At 42.4% G+C, this 9,477-nt stretch overlaps 1 non-coding gene across 1 annotated transcript; it reads right to left on the bottom strand.

The window, feature by feature from the left end:
• Positions 1-8,116: 8,116 nt before the first annotated feature.
• On the bottom strand, positions 8,117-8,189 carry TRNAP-AGG (transfer RNA proline (anticodon AGG)). The gene has a single exon. It is a non-coding gene; the product is annotated as a tRNA-Pro (tRNA).
• Between the last annotated feature and the right edge of the window lie 1,288 nt (positions 8,190-9,477).

The following is a 9,477-nucleotide window of genomic DNA, read 5'->3' as shown; positions in this document are numbered from 1 at the left end:
TAGGTGAATGCACAGCTACAAATTAACTGGCAGTTTCAGTACATTATGAGGAAACTGCCATCCGTATTACAGTCCAAAGGAAACCATAACCAAACAGCTAAAAGCCAAGTGTCATCTGAGCACACTTGTCAATCAGCAAAGCAGACACGTCCCCAGGGCTCTGGGCTGTTCTCTGAAGGAAGAAAATCCTTTGTGGATTTTCAAGAATTTTCAAGAATTCCAAGCTGTGAGTGGAGAAGTACAGACTTTCTGCACAGAGTTTCTCCAACTCTGATAATTAGAAGAAAAAAAACAGTAAGGGAGGAAAATCTACGATTTGTGCCATTTTTCAGAACCGGGACTGTGTAGTTGTTCTCTGATGGGCCTTACAGATCATCTAGAGTAGCCGAGACCCAGAAAGGAGAGAGGGCTCACGTGTGGCCAGGCAGAGCTCAGCCTCAATCCATGACTGTCAACTTACAGCATCATCTGGGGGGCTGCCAAGACAGGTTGAGAGCCAGCAACTGAATTTTGAAAAGAAAGGAAAAGAAATAGGAGAATATCTCCTCCGAATCCTCCTGCACCCTGTGAGCATCCACCAGGCTTCACCAATCTCTCCTTGGTCTGCCAGTTAGAATGAACCATTTCCCAAAGGATGCTCCAACATACTCTTATTTAGGTGTCATAATTTTCCAACCACTCTCCACTTTTTGCCTTCATGTTGTCTCATCTTTTATGGCTCCTCTATGAAATCTTCCCTTTGTCCTCCCCAGGCACAGGTCTGTCCATTCCTTCTCCTGTGCCCCTGCTCAGCCCCCAGTATGGCACCACTCACACAGGACACTTTAAAAATACTCCCCTAGAAGATGGTCTGCTCCGTAAGACCAGGGGCTGTCTTTTACTTCCCTTTGTGTTTGTACAATCCCTGGCATGTGGGAGGCACTCAGGAAATATTTGTTGAATGAATGAATGATTGAAGAAGGAGTGGGTAGATAGATGATAGAAACTACTCTCACATTTCTGGCCTGATTCAAAATCTATTGGAAGCAACTGCCTTTTTATGACTATCTAGTCTAGAACTTTCTTCTTCTTAAAAGAATATCACGAGTATGATAGGAGACTGGATATCCACCCTTTAGACTTAACATGTTCTTCTCCCTTAGAAAAATATGGTGGCCCCCTGGTTGCAGTAAGGAGCTATGTTCTCTGCATAGTGGATGTACAAAACTAGATGTAAACTAGAGATGGATGGCCCCAGATGGATGTGGTTGGGGTGTGGAAGAACATCTTGAACTATTTTTCAGACATTTCAGTTTCGGCAAAAACCAAAACATGTTTTGCCAATCACTTTCCCTTAATTTTAAAACCCACGGATTTCAAAGGAAATTTAATCTGAATGTTTCTACTTCATTTACCCCATCTCTTCAAAATGCTCTCCTGAAAAAGTGAACTGATGTCCTAGAAGTTTAAAGGACCTTTTATAGTTGGCTGGTTTCTTTTAAAACCATGAGCCACTTAACAATTTAGGAGAGAATAAAAAAGCCCTAAATCTTGAAATGAAAAAAAAAAAAATAGTGCAAGTTGATTTAAGCTTGGATCTAGGAAGTGGGCAACATGTTTCCCACGCTGAAACAAAGAAGAAATGGTTAAAGTTAAAACTTAAGGGAAATATAATTGTTTAAAAAGTGGGTAAATGCTACATGATTAATGGACAAAAATAAAACTAGAGATTATTATAGATATTAATTCATCTGTGATAGAGATGATTACAGATCTTGTTCATGTGTTCACTTTGGTTTATTTGTGTTAGAGTTCGAGTGTGTGTTGTCAGTAACACCTTAATCATAAGCGCCCGTGATCATGGCAGAAATATTGTGATGATGCTTTAAACGGAAGTAGATAGCAGAATTGTAGGGGCACAATTTCTATGCTCCTTATAAGGTGTCAATTACCCTCGCTCCCTGTGATCTGACAACCCAGTCCTTAGGGATACTTGGGTGGGATTTGTGAACAATTTGCTTCCTGGTGTATTTGTGCAGGGGTGGACACTCCCTGCAGACCTTACCTGACATCCTTTTGACCCACCAGATCCTTCCACTGTGTAAGTTGCAAGCTGGGAATAGCTTGGGCCCCTGGGACATATGCCTAATTCATTGGAGACACTAGGGGAGGTTTAATGCACAGCAGAAATCCAGTCAACACCCTTGTTCCCAATAGTTAATATACTGTTTGACACCACTGTGGCCAACAGAAGAATTAGTCCATCTCTCCCAGACCACCCACATAACTAATAGCTAATAACTAACACATGGGGCGGCCATAGCTAATGATATCCCTGGGTTCAGTGGTTCATTGTGTTTTTATTTCTCTTTTTTTCTCTCTTTATTAGCATTCACTCATTCAATTAACAATTAACAATTGTTGAGTGCCCATTGAATGCCGGGTGCTGTGCTGGGCGTCATGGCGGAGACACAGACACGAGGGAAGCTTCCCCACTGCTACCAAGAAGCACACAGACTCATAGAACTAACTGTCCAGCTGGTACATTCCTTCATGCACTGCTGTGGTCAATACCATTCATATTAAGGAGGGGACATTTTTAAATCAGGCACGTTGACATGTGGAGAGGAACCCAAATGGGGAGTCCGCCGTGCCGCCCAAAGGAGTGAATTATTGAGTTAGCCTCCCAGGGCCGGTCGACACTGACGTGTTCGTGCAAGAAGAAAGCCTTGGCAGCAAATACATTGCGTAGATTTACTTGGGTGTAAACGTGAAGAACTGGAGACAATTCTTGAATACCTTCTGATATGCCACAGAAGTGCCGGTGATATTAAAAGGCCAATAAGGAAAAATATGAATCCTAGATTCCTAAAAAAGCTGACTGAGCATATCTCGAAATGAGAACTGATAACAGAATTTTCCCCATCGATCAATGCATCTGTCTTTAGACCAGAAGTCTTTGACTTCTAAGAGCTTGCCAATCCTAGTCCGGCCACATTAACTTGCCTCCCAAACAAAGATTCCAAGAACCACACGTTTTTAATTATACAAAGTAAAGGTTGATGAATGATTCATACAACTAATCTAAACTTGGGCCAGGTTAAAATAATACTGTGTAATAACTTATATTTATATAGCTCATAGGAGCACTTTTCTTCAGAGCTCAAAGTGGTTTTCAGATACTATCTCGTCTCTACTCATAACATCCTTGTGAAATAGACAGGGTAAGGGTGTCCTCGCTCTCCTTCCACGGGCAGAGCAATAAAGGGCTGGAAAAATTTAGACCCAAGTCCAAGATCACACAGGATGGAAGACATACACAAAAAGTATGGGTACTTAGGAGAGAAGTCATCTCAGAATTCTGGAAATTAAGGGACAGTGGCAGTGACAAAGCAGGCTTCTTTTTGGATAGCGAATGTCCGCATTAATGGTGGAAGTTGGGATGGGGACCACTCTAGGCCTTAACATTTCCTTTGTCTCAGTGGCTTTGGGAGGCGTCAGAGGTACTTAGGGGTTTGAGGTAGTAAAGACATAAATTCTGAGTCAGACTCGTGGCCCATCTGCTCCAAGATTCTTGCTCTCAACTGGGTTGTGAATCAGAATGGGTGATGCAGGAGGCATCAGTGTGCTACCAGCTCCCCTGGGCTTTAACCCCTGAGTGTGCCACTGCCTGTACCTCTGCTCGGGGGCCCTCTTGCAAATGAAGGGTGTTCCAGGCAGGCTGGAAGGGCCTGAGGATTAGTGTCGCCCTGAGTGGAGTTGTGTGAGAGTGTCTGAGCTCCCGATCCTTTGGGTGGAATAACTGAAGAGGGACCGTGATGCTTCCCCGAATCTCCCCATGAGACTGAGCTTCGGGCATCCACAGTGGTCACTGGCCAGGTAACACACACTTCAGAGTTGCCTTCACAGCTCTGCTTCATTTCTCAACAGACAGCTTGTCCAGAAAACTTGTGTCAGGGTCTGTTTCTTGGGGAACTCAAGCCATGACAACGATCCGTCCTCACATCATGCTGGACGTCCTGATGACTCACTGTGGAGCCGTATCCAGGGACCAAATCCCGTAACAAACTAGACCTGCCCCTCTCCCAGGGCATCAGCTTCCCCAGGTTCCCTGCACTCCTGGGGATAAAAACACACTGTTAAGTCTGGGGCAGGATTGACAGGAATTAAAAGTAGATGTGTGCTCTGAAAACCTGAAAATCATCTCAGACTTTTAAAAAACGTCTGGTCAGGACTGTATCAGAAAGTTAGAAATGAGTGGACTTCTGAAACCCATACTCTCATTCTTTAATGTAATTTAGATGAGTTTTTTTATTCCACCTATTTTATGGCCAATGGCACACGTGCAATACCATTTGAATTTATTTTCTTGGTTATGTCAACCATATGTGGTACACTTAAAACCGTCAGTGTGATGAGTATACTTGCCCTCTAGTGGCTTAGTAGTTATTTGCAGGATGTAAATTCACTTCATTCATTCATTCATTCATTCATTCATTCATTCACTTGGTGAATCTGTCACTCCAACTGTTAGTCAAGTAATTAGAGAGCCCTTATTTTGTTCTAGACATTGTGCTAGGGGCTGGTGAAATAAACAGTCCCCAGCTTCCTAGAGCTTGTGGTTTTGTGAGGGAAATAAATACGAAAGCAAATTAACACTAATAACCACATAATTGAAAATTGTGAGCATACCTATGAGGGAAAGCAATGAGATGCTGTGGGGAAAAAAAAGCAGGACATGTTTAATTTGAAATAAGAGAAGAGTCAGAGAAAGCCTCTCTAAGTGATATTTCAGCTGAGATCTCAAGGGTGAGAGGTTAGGCAAAATGTGGGGAAGTTCATTCTTAGCAGAGGGAACAGCATATGCAAAGGTCCTGACAAAGGAAAGAGCTTGAAACCCATTTTTGGAGGCAGTGTAGCCTCATGATTCAGGGCAGGTAGGAGAAATTCTGTCAGGCTGGGTCCCAAAAGTCCGACCTCTGTTGTTAGCTTTATGACCCTGGACAAGAACCTTAACCTCTGTGCCTCATTTGTAAAATGGGGATTGCAGTAATAGTATCTGAAAGGGTTTAGCACTCCACAAGGACTTGGGATGTTTTGGTTATTCATCAGAGCAAGTGGGCTGAGTTGGCAAAGGCCTGGCCAAGTCTACGGAGGTCATTTCCAACACACACACACACACACACACACACACACACACTTTTTTCTTAATGTCTCGATGCTTCATTCAAGACTCAGTGTTCTTTAGAACCTCGCTACTCAGAACAACAGCATCCACATCACCCGGGAGCTTGTTGGAAATGTTGAACCTCAGGTCCCATCTTAGACCTTCTCAATCAGAATCTTCATTTAACAAGACCCCCAGGTGACTCTTCTGCACATTCAAGCTTAAGAAGGGCTGCTTTCAAGGCCTCAATGCTGCGGCCACTCAGGGTCAAAATACCAACAGTACCTGGCTTTTTGGAAAGTGCTACCAGGTGGCATCTCTTTCCTATTTTGACCTCGACACTGTCCCTTTGAGCAAACACTTGGAGCCTAAGATCCAAAGGAGAAGAGCTTCTCCTCCCTTTTATGCAGGGAATGGAGGGCTGGGGACGTGCCCTCAGCTGGAAGAGTTGAGCCCTGGATTGTAGAGTATATGAGGAGAAAGCGGTGCTGTGGGGGAGAGAGAGGGGAGAAGGAAGAGAGCTTTTCCTTTTTAATAACCACCTATTTCTACCCCCATCTCTCTCTAAAACATTTGTCTTAAAAGGGACTGATGGATCTCCTGTCCCTCATCTTTAATCACCACCAAAAAGAAAGTTCTGTCTACTCTCATCCACCCAGAATATGTGATTGACATCCCTGTGTTGAAATGTGATCATATGTGTGATTGGCTCTGAAAAATACATGATATTTGATAAAAGATGTGAAGCATGTGTAAAAGCAATACTGACTTGAAGAACAAAACTAAAAAGTGTAACTTTATTTAAAAAAAAAAACCCACCATATTTTTCATCTGTGTTTTACAAATAATCGGCGACTTGAGGATGCTGCTAATATTATTTACAATACAGAGAACAAAACTCAGAGGCTTATAAGCTGCTCATATTATCTGAACATCAAGCGAGAAGTTTTAGCACGATTTCCTTCTTAAATGTACAATTTAGATTTTGTCACATTTGTAATTACTTTGAACATTTCACACAAACAACACAAAAGATTCTGATGTGACATTTCCTTTGATAAACTATGATGTTCCATGTGAATTCTAAATCAAATCTTGTTACCAAATAATAATGCACATTAGAGGTTTTCATAGTTTATTTGCAAAATAAATAAATAAGCCCACAGTAATCTCAAATGAAAACAAATCGAGGATGCATTCCTAATAAATTTACATTCTGTTGGATCACTTTTGTGCTAAGATTTAGGTACGCGAACTAGAGAGAATTGACTGGAAAATAATTTATCAGCTTGGCAAGTCAGTCTCTTCCTCAGTCTTTTAAGCGCATGTTTTAAAGAACATCTATTTGATGATGGGTCTCCACCTGTGTTTAAAGGACACTCACAGAAAGGGACTGAAGGATTTCTACGAGGAGCTCTTGAGAAAGGAATCCTCCATCTCACCAGGAGATAAATCCCCATCTCTGTAGCAGAAGGTAACAGGGGTTTTCAAATCATTTAAATATTGAGCACACTTGCCACTTTTCTTCCCTGACCTCAGGCTGGAGTCTTTTGCAGACCGCGCAAAAGATGTGTGTGTGTGTGTGTGGAGGGGCCGCCTGAGGTTTGAGAATTCATTTCTTCCTTCAAAATGAACATCATCATTCAGCTCAGGGGATAAAAGGAAAAGGTGGGAACTTTGTTCAAACCTAAACTATAACCTCCACAATATTTTAAGAAACCTTAAAAAAATGATACATGGAGATATTAAGAAATTTCCTCCAAAGTCACACCCTTCCATTCATAAGACTACCTTTGTAACTGTTCATTTGTATGAAACAGTAGCCGTTTTACTGGGTTTGCAGTTTTGTGAGTGTGCCTGGTGCTCCATAAGGAACAAACACGTGTCTCGCTCATCTCTGTTCTTTCTCATCTGGCTCTAACTAAGTGCTCAGCAAATGTTTGTTGAATGAATGAATAAATGGAAGGATGGACACATAGATGGACGGACAGAAGGAAAGAAGAATGGGTGGCTAGGTACTGTGTTGTTTCTCCAATTAGGTTTGAATTATGGAAGAGAAGAGGTGAGGGGATATAAGGTAAGATATTATTTTAGATTTTTGTAGGGTCAGTGAAGGACAGTACAGCTTTTATTGCAAGGCACCCAATGTGGAGCCAAGCAAGGAGAACGGGAAGCTCATACTCAAAAAATGTGAACTCCCCAATAGCTTTCAGGGAAGGATTTCTAAAGGAGTGAGGTTGTAGGGTGTGCAATCAGCTTGTGGACATCCTTCTGACTGGTTGATGTTGAGATAACAGGGTGATGTTTTGGGAATCTCAATCATCTACCTTCTGGTTCCAACTGGCCTGGAGTCTACATGCTGGGGATCACACACAGTTAACTTCTTCCATCTGTAGATTGTATTTTTTTTTTTAATTTCATGGAACAGAAACTGAATTCAAATGAGGCAGGCAGGGATGGGAATTATGGTTCATGTAGCTGTGGGGCCTGCTTCAGGTAGGGCTGGATCAAGATGCTAGAATGACATCCTTGGGGGCTTGGTTTTTTACTCTTTTTCTTTCTTGCCTTTGTTTCCCTCCATGTTGGCTTCACTTGCAGGCAACTTCGGGTTTACGTAGTCTTTGCAGCTCTTGCTCTCAAAAGGAGAAAGACCATCTTGCTCTTGGTTCCTCTCTCCTTCCATTCCTCACCTCCACTCCTCACTTCCATGCTGAGCACCCACACAGGTACACCATGACCCCTTAGAGGTATATGTCATGATGTTTGAAGAAGAGTATGAAAGCCTAAACTCATGGACAATAAACTGAAAAGGATGCTTTAAAAATGTGTTTAGCAATAGGATTCTCTAGTGTCATAAAAGAGATATATTTAATCTCAAGAATCCTTAACTATAACTTCACGTTGTTATCCCCATTTTATTTTGTCTTGGGGGTGGAGGCAATTCGGTTTTATTTATTTATTTTATTTAAATGGAAGTGCTGGGGATTGAACCCAGGACCTCCTGCACCCTAAGCATGCACTCTACCACTGAGCTATACCCTCCCCCTGTTATTCCCATTTTAGAGAAAGAACGTTTTAATGGCAATTGACGCACAGAAAGCCTAACAACTTATTTGCCTAAGTTCTCACAACTGTTAGCTGGCAGAGCTGAGGTGCAAACCTGGGGAGGGCTGTTGGCAGAGCCAGAGTTCCTAACATTGCTGCTCAGCTGCTAAGCTTTCTTCCTCGTCTGCAGCAATGGGAGAAATAACAGTACCTACTTCTAGTGTTGGTGGGAGGATTTTCTGAATTACTACATAGAAAGTGCTTACAGTAGTGCCTAGTATACAGCAAGCGCTTGATAAATGCCAGGAGTTCTTACGCTCTTGAGTGTTTCTGGGCTAGAGACTAGGGAGGGGTGGAGGAGAAGGTAAGAAACCAAGATGTAATTAATCAAATGTTCTAGGTGGTAGGATTCCAGCTCCCTGATGAGACTGCGCTGAGTTGACGAATGTCAGACTTTTCCGTAAGGCTTACTTAAGCACGTGTTTAAGGCAGGTCTGGTGTTTCGGATCTTCCACCCGGAGACCAAGCGTCTGAGAGCCGGCTCCCATAATTGGGGCTGCCTTTTCCAGCCAATGACAACGGAGATGAACCCTGAGGCTGAATGTAATTTTAATTCTGTTATGGAAACTCTTGAGTTTCACGCAATAGAATTCCAAATGTTTTACTTTGTAGTTTAAAAAACAATACCAGAAAATAAACATGTAGGCTTCTTAAGGAAAACTTTAGATGCCAAAAAATAAAAAGTTGAGCATTTGAACTCTGGGCAAGTGATAGGATCTCGAACTGAGATTCCTCCTGTATGCATCATGTATAATTTCCCAGCCCCGAGGAACGTGCCTGGGGGATTTACACCTGTCCTGTCTGGTGACAAACTTGATCCATAGCTTATATAGCCATGCAATCAACACAGCCACCACTAACGCAAGCCTTCACCAAATCCCCCACTTCTCCTTCCACGAGAGAATGTACTTCCAATGTCACTTGCGATATATGCGATAAATTAATTCCTGAGATGGAGACATAGGGGACCCAAGCAATGCAAGGATTACTAAAAACTTTGGGGCATCTTTCTAAGAGGGACACAAGCTGTTAACTGACACTGACACGTATTAGCATAAAGGCCAAAGCAGGTGTCTTGCTTTGCCAACTCAGCACAAAGGAGAGGATCTATGCATTATGATAACAGGGCCATTCATGTTGCTCTCGGCTATAGTTGTGTGTTCACACTTCCATAATAAACCTATTTTCAGGGGCTTATAATTCAACCGTAAAAATCTGCTCCATGC

Source organism: Camelus dromedarius, chromosome 8, assembly GCF_036321535.1.
Source record: "Camelus dromedarius isolate mCamDro1 chromosome 8, mCamDro1.pat, whole genome shotgun sequence".
Taxonomy (NCBI): Eukaryota; Metazoa; Chordata; class Mammalia; order Artiodactyla; family Camelidae; genus Camelus; species Camelus dromedarius.
Note: the sequence above shows the minus strand (reverse complement) of the source record. Positions and strands in the feature narration are given on the sequence as shown.